The sequence below is a fragment of the Labeo rohita genome, chromosome 19 (assembly GCF_022985175.1).
Source record: "Labeo rohita strain BAU-BD-2019 chromosome 19, IGBB_LRoh.1.0, whole genome shotgun sequence".
Taxonomy (NCBI): domain Eukaryota; kingdom Metazoa; phylum Chordata; class Actinopteri; order Cypriniformes; family Cyprinidae; genus Labeo; species Labeo rohita.
The window spans coordinates 33,945,010-33,956,602 of NC_066887.1; positions in this window are offsets into that span (position 1 = coordinate 33,945,010).

The following is an 11,593-nucleotide window of genomic DNA, read 5'->3' on the forward strand; positions in this document are numbered from 1 at the left end:
CACTTAGAGGAGTTTCCACCCCCTTGGAAGAGGGGAAAATTGCTTCTGATTTTCATACATGGATTTTTGTTCTTTTACTTTTTCCCCTTAAAACCTTAAGGTTTCCACAAGTTGATTTAGGTTTTAATAGGTTTTAATGACTGATTGATTGAACCTATTTTTCTGAAAAAGTATTCAGTATGAGTATAGAGGCTTTTACAGTTGGGCACGTTGTCACAGAATTAGTCAGCTATTTGTTGAAGTTTTGAAATGCGCATTTATTACAAAAATAAATAAAAAATAATTTGTATAAATATGTTTTTATATAAAAATTTTTTCAGAATTTAGGAAGAGAGAAACACTGCCCTAATTTTAATTTTCATTAATGCATTTTATGTTTTTAATTTTTGTTAAAACAATTGTTTATTTCTTTATTTATTGGTGTACGTGCCTATATACTGATGTAAACTGATATAATTCAGAATTTTTCAAAAATATTTTTTTATTTATTATGTTTTATTATTAATTTTGCTATTAATTACTTCATTAGCTAATACTTCTTGTATGTGTATGCAGTTATTTTATTTATTTATTCTTTTTTATGGATGTAGATGCCTATACAGTAACTTAATACTGATATAAGAAAAATGTTCCTTTTTTTTAAAATAAATGTTAAAATATTTAATTATTATATTGATTATTCATTTTGCCAATAATTAATTCATTAGCTAATAATCCTTATACGTGTATGCAATCATTTTTATTTATTTATTTATTAGATGGTTTAGATGCCTATACAGTAACTTCATACTGATATAAGAATTTTTGAAATTAACATCTTTCAAAAAATGTTAAATCATGGAATCATTTTTATTATTAATTTTGCTAATAATTAATTCATTAGCTAATAGTCCTTGTACATGTATACAATTTTTTTTATTATTATTTATTTATGGTTTAGATGCTTATACAGTAACTTCGTACTGATATAAGAATTTCTGAAATTCACATTTTTCAAAAAATGTTAAATCATTGAATTATTTTTAATATTAATTTTGCTATTAATTAATTAATTAGCTAATACTCCTTTGAATGTATGCAGTCATTTTTATTTATTTATTTTTAAACATAAGCCTAAAGCAAACATAGGCCATCTTGTACGGCATGTTTTTATCAATGCATTGTGGGCTCTTCTCAAAAATTTGGGAAACCATGAAGTGTATTGATGATAGAAACAAAAAGTTTGGATGATAGAAATCACAGAAATTATTTAATCATGATTAAATATACTAACATATTATATTAATTACTATATTTTAGCCGTTTCAACAAATGCACTGTTAGAGACTTGACTTGAAACTTCATAGTTACTGAGATACAGATCTTGTGACAACTTGCCCCAGTCTTTGTTTATATCTTGTGAATAATGCATGTCTTTTAAGTTCAACTTAGACAGAAGCTGACATTTCTTAACCCACATTTAAGTTGCATCTGTATCATGCAAACTGCTGCACATACAGTTTCAGATTCTTATAGTTTCTTTTATTGTAATTCTAAGAAAGGATGAATGCATGAGCTTTACAAATAAAAGAAATGAAAGTGAAAAAAATAATGTGTGTCTGTGTCTTTTCCTTCTTCTTTTTGAATTCTGCTTTCTCTAAGTGATCTCATTCTGTAATATATCAGCTTTTGAATTGTTAAGGACCTCACTGAAGACCTTTGGTTAATATGCATATTTATCGTGCTTTGTGAAATGGAGGATTCCCCTTCAGCAAGGGGGAAATAATTGTATGAAGCTGAGAAGATCTTATAATGGAGTGCCCGTGCAATGGTGGAAGTTTCCGAGTTTTGCTTTGCCAAAAAGGGACAAAAAATAAGATGCCCTACTTTCACTAAATAAACATTTATTTCTGGGCCTGTGTTTTTTTTTTTTTTTTTTTTTTTTTTTTTTTTTTTTGTTTTTTTTTGTTGAATTTTGGGTATTTGCCTTTCTACTTGGTCTATCATTTTGTATATGTAATATAATGTAATATAATGAAATAAAATGTAATATATAAAATGGCTATTAGCTTTATTTTATTCCATTTTAGTACTTATTTGATTTAGTTTCAGTTTAGTTGCCATGGTTTACCCTTGTTTTTATTTTTGTTTTTCATACTTTTTTTTTTTTTTGCATTAGTTTTAATAGTTTCAGCTAGCAATAACAATGGTTTTGTGTATACATTATTATTTTTTAATAATATTTTTTTATTTGTACATTTTTATTAGTAACAGTGACACAACTTTATAGTTTATCCTTTAATAGATCAAAATATTTTTGATTGTTTCAGTATAGATTTTAATTTTCATTAATACATTATCTTTTTATTTTTTTTGGATATTTGCCTTCCTACTTAGTCGATCATATTGTGTAAATGTGTATAAAATGTAGGTTTTAGCAATTTATGTACCTTTTTAAAAAATATTTCTGTATAGCTTTATTTTATTATTTATTATTCCATTTTAGTACTTATTTCATTTAGTTTCAGTTTAATTGCCAAGGTTTACTTTGGTTTTTACTTTTGTGTTTTTCAATGTATTTTTTTTTTTTTTTTTTTTTTAAATAATTTTTTGGCATTAACTTTAATAGTTTTAGCTAGCAATAACAGCTGTTGTATTTTCATTAATAGTATGTATATTTTTTAATTTTTTGAAAATTTTAAATGTATGTATTTATTTGAAATTTCTTCATAGGTACAGTGGGGCATGTTGACAGAAAAATGATAAAATAAAAAAAAATCGATTTTGTTAATTGATTCATTACACAATTTGTTGAGTCAACTTAAAATAATTTGTAACCTGGCTGCCTTAAAATTTTAAGTTCACTAAACTCAAAAAAAGTGTATTCAATTTGAGTTAAAATTTTAAGGCATCTGGTTTCTTACCCATCTGATAAGTTTAGCAAACACAAATATCTAAGTTGTTACTTAGTACAACTTAACATTTCAAGTTGAATAAACTTATTTAAGTTGACTGAACTTAAAATTTTAAGGCAGCAGGGTAACAAATTATTTTAAGCTGACTCAACAAATTGTTTTTTATTTTTTACAGTGTAGTTAATAATCCTTGTACATATATCTCATCTCCATAAAATAAAATAAATTAAAAAAAAAAAATATTCAATGCACTGTAACTTTCAAATACAGCATGTTTATTGTATATGCAAACTAGTTATTGTAAAACGCTACCAATTCCTTTACAACGAGGTTGCATTTTAACAATGCCCATACTTTGCCATTCTGAAGATTTTTTCCGTCACTGGTACAACAGCAGTGGGTGGTGATAGATGAGAAATGTAGAGTTTTGTAGCATAATGCAATGAGCATTTCTTCTATTATTTCAGGGTTGACTTCTACAGGATGAAGCGGCCTGCAGCAGAAACCACAGTTCTGAGATTCTCACATGATAGCAGGCGGTTTTTATGTTTATTCCACGAAAATTAAGTCAGTAACGTGTAATCCAGTGAAAGTGTTTCCTTTTGCTAAAAAAGTGCTATCAGTATATCAGAATTCATTTTCATAACCTTGCATTTTACACCCTGTTATCAGAGATCTGAATGTTAATCCAGTTCATATAATGACTTGGAACAGATCTAGATATGACGTTTTGCTTGTGCACTATTTTTTCAAGTTCTCTTTGCTTAGTATGAACTTTTGTAGTGCTGGTTTGTTGCTCACCAATCAAACCGAGCTGGTTGACCGAGTTGGTCTTGGTGGTTAAGCTAATGGAGCTGCTGTTTTAGGTAAGGTCTTGATGGTTTAGAGGTTTGACTTGCATCTAAAACACAACCTAAACTGGTCTTTTCAGGAGAGGAATGAGTCGAACCTGTTTACTAGGTGTATTTTACTCCTTATTTGCTTTTTTCAGAGTCAGCACGTGTTGTGGGCAGCCGTGGCCTAATGGTTAGGGAGGCGGGCTTGTAACCGAAAGGTTGCGGGTTTCGAGTCCCAGGTCCGGCAGGGATTGAAGGTGGTGGGAGTGAATAACCAGTTCTCTAGAGTACGCAGCAATAGCAATATGGCTGCCCACTGCTCCGGGTGTGTGTTCACTACTCACTATTGTGTGTGTGCACTTGGATGGGTTAAATGCAGAGCGCAAATTCCGAGCATGGGTCATCATACTTGGCCACACGTCACGTCCTTTTAAACAATAGGTTTTCACAGAAATATGTTGTGAAACTGTAGATATGGATGAGATATTTTTACATTTATGCTAAAGCCTTTTTTCCACAGAAATGCAGCATGTGAAGTGTGATTGTGTGGGTGTTTTTAGCTGTTTGGTTTCTGAAACTGGGGTTTTTCTTATTACTGCCAATTACTGACACCACTAAATGTAACTGAAGATGAGCGTGCAATGCATCCGGCACAAACAGGACTGGTGAAAACAGTGAATCAGACCCCAGTGCTCCAAAAATAGACTTCCAATTACGCTTTTAAACTGAGCAACTTTAGATTTTCCGGCTTGAGCAAACACCGGCATCTTCACGCAACAACGCATCCGTGACGAATCACAGAAATGGGGTTTGTGCCAAAAAGCCAATGGTACATGTGTGTGTGAAATGGGCCCAAGCTCAAGCCACAAGGAGTACGTTTGGCTGAGCTAAGCATTTTCTCCACTGATTGCCACAGTCTCTTGCGTCACTGTCTTGCTGTGCACACATGCATGAAATCATGAATTGAAAGTATGCATCTTCAAGACCACTGGACAGAAGGAATAGTTGAATGAATCAGACATCTGTAGTACTGCTATAGCAAGTTGTTAGTGACATACACTGTTAAAAAAAAAAAAAAAAAAAAAACAGAAAGTGTACTGATAATTTTCTGCCTGGATGTAATATTATGGATATTTCGGTTAACTCTAAACACAATGCGATTCAGTGCAAAATTCTAAATGCAGGTAAAAACCAGTAAAAAATCAATACAGAAGCTGCTTCTATGTTAATATAGTTCATTGTGCCTTTTTACTTATTTTTTTTTTAAATGGTGCCTTGTCGTGGAAAGAAATGTTAAAGTTTATTTTCCTTCTTGTACTTATAATAATGAACCCTATTGGGATAGCTTGAAAACACTGAATATTTCAAATGGAAAATGGCTCAGAGAAATTATGATTAAGATTTGTCCTACAAATTGACGTTATGCTCCTTTAAAACGTGTGTACGTGAATGACTAAAAGAGCGCGTATTTTCAAAGTTTCAGAAAATAATTCGCTCGCAGGCAGGTGGTAACCATAGCAACAGCAGATTGACCGTTGGATCTGACCCGTACGTTGACAAAACATAAGTGCTGTCATTATTTATAACTTTATTACATGCTTTCATGTTAAAGCTTAAAATGTTTTATATAAAACTTAAGATGGCTGACTAACATAGGGCGCTAAAGACTTGCAAAATTCAAAATGCAGGTAAAACACCTGTTTAAAAAAAAAAAAAGTAAATATGTAAACTTAGTAAAATAACAAACCCCGTTAGAAACTGGTTGAAAACACTGAAAAAATTAAATTGAAAATGGTTAATAGAAACCAAGGTTAAGGTTTAGCCTAAAAATTGACTTAATGCTCAGTTAAAATGTGCATACATTAATTAAACATTTCAAATAAGGAGTAACCGCTAAAGTACGACAAAAAGAGCGGGTATTTTCATAATTCCAGAAAAAAATTCGTTTGCAGACGAGGTGGTAACCATAGCTACAGCAGATTAACAGTTTGGATCAGTAGACTGACAGGTATGTTTACAAAACGTAAGTTTTATCATTATTTATAACTTTATAACATGTTTTAATGTTATAGAGAACTTTTAAATCTACAACATTTTTTATCTAAAACCTATTTAAGATGTGCAGTTATTATTTATGTTGTTGTAGAACAAAATGTGAAAGTAAATTTTCTCCTTCTACTTACAATAACGAAGCCCATTAGAAATTGGTTGAAAACACTGAAAATTTTAAATCCAGAAACCACGGTTAAAGTTTGGCCTACAAATAGACTTGATGCTCTGTTAACATTTATTTCATACGTACATTAGAGCTGTAATCGGGCCTTAAAAGTTAGGCCCGACAGAATTCGGCCCGAGCCCGACAAGTATATTTTGCTTGACAGCTTTTTAAAAGCCGGAACCCGTTTACAGCCCGACATTATTCAAATGTGCGCAAGCACACGGCTCTTTTGCCTTTTGTCAAGAATGAGTCATTTATACATGTTTTAACAAAATTTATTAATGACTAACGTAGGCTATAGGCCTCTTGGAAGTTGGAACAAAGAAATATAATCCTCTGTAACGTCGTAACATCTTAGCACTCTAAATAGGTGTAAACTTAGCCTATAAATATGCCAACGCGCCAATAAAAATGACTCTTTCTTAACAAATTAAATTAAGATAAATTCTAAATTAAGATGGGTTTTTGGCATTAACGAAATTAAGATCCTGCGCTCACTGATGGTGCGTCAAGCAGCACTGAACACCCTTTTACTGCTGCTGCGACTGGCCGGGATGTATAGTACTGATCTGGCTAATTTTGCCAAAACGTTTGCCTCCGTTTCACCTCCTCAGCATCCATTTTCGCATCTTTCTCACGCTAATCGAAACGCATCACATGACCGCTAATTTACCGGGCAAGCCGAAACGCAAGCCCGAACCCGGCCCGAGCCCGTGTAAAATGATATAAATCAAGCCCGAGCCCGACCGAACCCGTGGGGTCCTGTCGGGTTTCATCGTTTTCGGGCAAAGATCTTCAGCTCTAACGTACATTCATTTCATTAAACATTTCAAATAAGGAGTAACTGCTGAAGTACAACAAAAATAGCGCGTATTTTCAAGAATTCGCGCCTAGGCGAGGTGGTAACCATAGCAACAGCAGATTGACCGTTGGGATCAGTACTCTATCTGACGGGTAAGTGCTGTCTTTATTTATAACTTTACATGTTTTTAGAAAATTTTTAAGTCTAAAATGTTTGTTTATGTTTATGTAAAACTTATTTAGGATGACTGACAGTTTATGTATAAAATCAGACCGCTGGATCAGACCAGCGTTGGGAAAATACACAATTTTATCAAAATTTTGGCAAATATTTAAGCCAAGTTTGGGGAGATTTCCTTGTTTTGGTGGCTTCCCCTCAAGTCTGTCCACAGAGAAAATTTGGAGGACTCTCCCTTCGTGAAAAAGCTGCCGGGTAATTGACTTTCAAATTATATTGACCACAATAACCCCCTTTTTTTCATGACTATAAAATATGTAGGTATAGCGTGAATTATTTATTGAAAAGATGATTTATGGAAAGATGTGCCGTTTTAGATTCTGGGATTCTATGTTTGTTTGAACAGGACATTTTATTTTTAACATAGGTTTAAGGTATAAAGGAACCACAAGATGGCAGTAAAACACTTCTTTCCAATAATGTCATGTATAGTTTAAATATTGTTTTAAACACAATTATACGTATTATAATTTGTAAAGTTTATAGCATGCCAGTGATTTTGCCTTTTGGAACAATGTTCTTGTTAAACAAAGTAACTTAAAGGGATAGTTCACCCAAAAATGACAATTTTGTCATTTACTTACCATCAAAATATATGAGTTTCTTTCTTCTGTTGAACACAAAAGATATTTTGGAAAAATATAGGTAACTAAACAGCTGATGGTACCTATTGATTTCTATAGTATGGACAAAAATACTATGGAAGTAAATGACTACAAGCAAGTATTTGGTCAAAATATCATCTGTGTTCAACAGAAGAAAGAAACTCATACAGTTTTGGAGCAGCTTGATGGGTGAGTAAATGACAATTTTCGTGTTTGGTTGAAAACGAACTGCTTGTAAAATCAGCTCTAACCCTGAAATCTGACTGGTTGATAGCAGTGTTAACCAGCAAGGATGTTATTCACCCAACAACATTTCCTTGGGTTGGTACCAAACCTCCTCTCCTCTCTTTTTTGGAGGTTCTGGAGGTTATGTTCGGTTAGAGAGCCATCGGCGTTCCTCAATATTTAATCAAGGGTGTGTTTGAAGATCTCAGTCTGTGTGCGAGAGCTGAACTGGAGGGGAGAAGGTTTAAGATGAAAGACTTTCTTCGCTTTCTTATTCTCACTTTCACATGCAGACGCTCTTCTGTAGACTCGCAGTCATCTCAGCATCAGACGGGACGCCCGTCGTCCGCTCGCTGACCGTCTGACGCGCGTTTCATGTGAAACTGGAGCACTTTCTTAATCCGGCAAGCTCTAATGTGATTGGCTGACTTTATGCAGCTTCCAAGAGTAAACAGGCTTAGAGGGTTTTTCAACAGTCTGTCTGGAAAAAGTTGTGTTTACTGAGAACGAAAACTTTCAAGGATGAAATCACTGGATTTACAGACGTTTGCAAGGTTAGTAAAATCAGATTTTTGAAAGATATTCAGAATTTAGTTTGGAGCATTGGCAAGTAAACTATTGTAGATAAACATATCTAACTTGTGTTTTTGATTTTAAATATTTATAATAAAATATTGTATGTGTGTATGTATTAAAGATAGTTCTACGCATTAAATTATACATGTTTCTTTGTTCAAATATACAATTTTTAACATAATATTTCTTTTTCAGGTTTAAATGGATGTGCGGTCATCACACATTTTACAGAGCTCTGAGCTCCTGTCATCAGATCACATGACATCAGCGCTGAGAGGAAATGACTCGTGAGTAAATACTTCAACGTAGGGCTTAACTGAGTATTTTAATCACGATAAGCCTTTCTAAGAATAGACTTTCAGCGTTTGAATGCAACAGAACATCACAACAGACAGAAAACATGCAGACAAATCTCCCAGAGGGACACTGATATCGTTAACTAATACGTTCATCATCAGATTAACGCACATCAAAAATGTAATTTTCAAGTCTAATTTGTGCACCGCAAATAGAGCTGCAAAAATATGGTTGTTTCTAAAATTGTTTTCTAAAACTATATTAATGCAATATAGATATATACAGTAATATTTTTACGTTTTGAATATAATGAACCAATATTTTAATATAAAAAAATGCGATAACCTATATTTTACTATATTAAAAACATTACATTTTAAAACAAATGATATAGTATTATAATATCATTACCATTAGGATCCTTCAGGTCACAAAGTATGAGTTTCAAACAGAATCCAGTGCTGTTTTAGTTTTATTGAGAGTTTTTATTTTTATATTTTTAGTTTTAATGGTAAAGTTTTAGTAATTAGTGTTTCATGATTTTTTTTTTTTTCTTAATGATTTTTGAATAGTTGTTTATATATTAGATAATCAGGTTTCATTTTAATTATACATTTTTAGGGTTTTTTTTGTCTTTATATTGTTTATTTTTATATTTTCAATTTTTATTTTAATGATAATGATAATGTTTTAGTATTATTTTTGTCTTGTAATTTTTAGGTATAATAATATTTATTGAAAATTATATTAACTAAACTAACTATATTAACTAAAAACTATACGAGAAAAAAAAATAACTGTTATCGTTAAAATTAACCGAAAATAGTTTTTTGTTTTCATTTTAATTCTGAAGCTTTATAATTTAGTTGTCATTTATTTATTATAGTTTTCATTTTGAACTGAATTGAAATAATTAGTTCAAGATTTCACAATGTTTGACAAAGTTTTAGTATTTTTTTTGTCTTGTCATTTGTAAGTATAATATTAATATATATTGAAAAATTATATTAACGAACTATATTAACTAAAAACTATACTTAAAATGACCAGACAAAAAATACTAAACCGTTATCATTAAAATAAACTGAAAATGTATATTTTTTCAGTTTTAATTTTAATTATGAAGTGTAATAATTTGTAGTCATTTTTTTTTTTTTAAATTATAGTTTTTATTTTTAGAATTTCAGTTTTCATTTTGAATTGAACTGAAATATTTAGTTTAATATTTTAATTAACTATTATTTTATACACTGCCCTCCAAAAGTTTGTAAACACCCCTGGCAAACTGAGGTTTTGGACGATATCAGCATAAATCCTTATCATTTTTTGGTAAGGTAACTTGACATGATCATTGAAGAGCAGCAATAATAATTTTTATTTTGATTACATAATAATGTCAATATATACATGTCAAAGTCAGACATGCCCCTTTGCCAGCTGTGATATTGAACTTGGCCCAGGTTTTTAATAGATTTTTGGGTCAGCACACCTTAATAGCTTCAACAATTGATTGCGAATTAAGTTTAGAAAACAATGAATTTAGGCCCAGATTATGCAGAGCTGTAATAGCTGCTAATGCTGGATAGTGTTTTCTATGTATAAACTGTTTATGTAATAAAATGTTTTTGTAGTTTGTGTTGTCTCTTATCAGTGCTAAATTATCACAAATTAAAAAGGATTCATGCCAATATTGTCCAAAATTCCACTTTTCTAGGGCGTTTCCAAACCTTTGGAGGGATATAAAATATTATATAGGGATATTAAAATTAAAGCTGAATATATTCAGCTTTAATTTTAATTATGGTTTATTTTTATTGTTCCGTCATTTTTATTATAGTTTTTATTTTTATATTCTCAGTTTTCATTTTAAACTGAATTGAAATATTCAGTTCAATATTTCAGTGACACAGTTTTAGTCTTTTTTTTGTTTTGTCTTTTTATTATAGTTAATATTTTTATATTTTTAGTTTTCGTTGTAAAGATAATTTTAGTATTAGTATTTTTTTTTTAATTTATAGTTTTTATTTTTAGATTTTCAGTTTTCATTTTAATTATAACGTTTTAATAGTTTGTGTGTTTTTTGTCATGTTTTAAAGTATACTTTTTATTTTTTTAAGTTTTAACTTTATGAAGTTTAGTAATTTTGTTCTGTTTTTTTTTTATTGTAGTTTTTATTTTTAGGTTTTCAGTTTTCATTTTGAGTTGCATTGAAATATTCAGTTAAATACTGAATATTTGAATGATAGTTTTAGTCTTTTTTTATTATTATTGTTCATATATATACATGCATACATACAGTTTTCATTTTCATTTCATTTTAGTATTTTTTTTTTTTTTTTTTTTGTAGTTTTTTTTTATATTTTCAGTTTTCATTTGAATGGTAGTTTTAGTAATTTTGTATTTTGTGTTTTTCTTTCAGTTTTTATTTTAATAATAAAGTTTTAGTTTTTATCGTTTTCTGTTCCTTTTTTGTTATAGTTTTCATTTTATTGATAATGTTTTAGTAGTTGTTTTGTCATTTTAGTTTCTTTTGTGACTATAGTTTTTGTTAATGTTTTTAGTTATTTTATATATTTATATTTCAGTTTTAGTTGCTTTTCCTTGCCATATATATATATATATATATATATATATATATATATATATATATGTATGTATGTGTGTGTGTGTGTGTGTATGTGTGTGTATGTGTGTGTGTATGTGTATGTGTGTGTGTATATGTGTATATATATATATATATATATATATATATATATATATATATATACACATATATACATATATACATATACATATATATATATATATATATATATATTTTATATATATATATATATAATTAATAAAATACATATATATTTTATTTCGGTTCATTTTGTTGTAATATAGTTTTTTTATATATA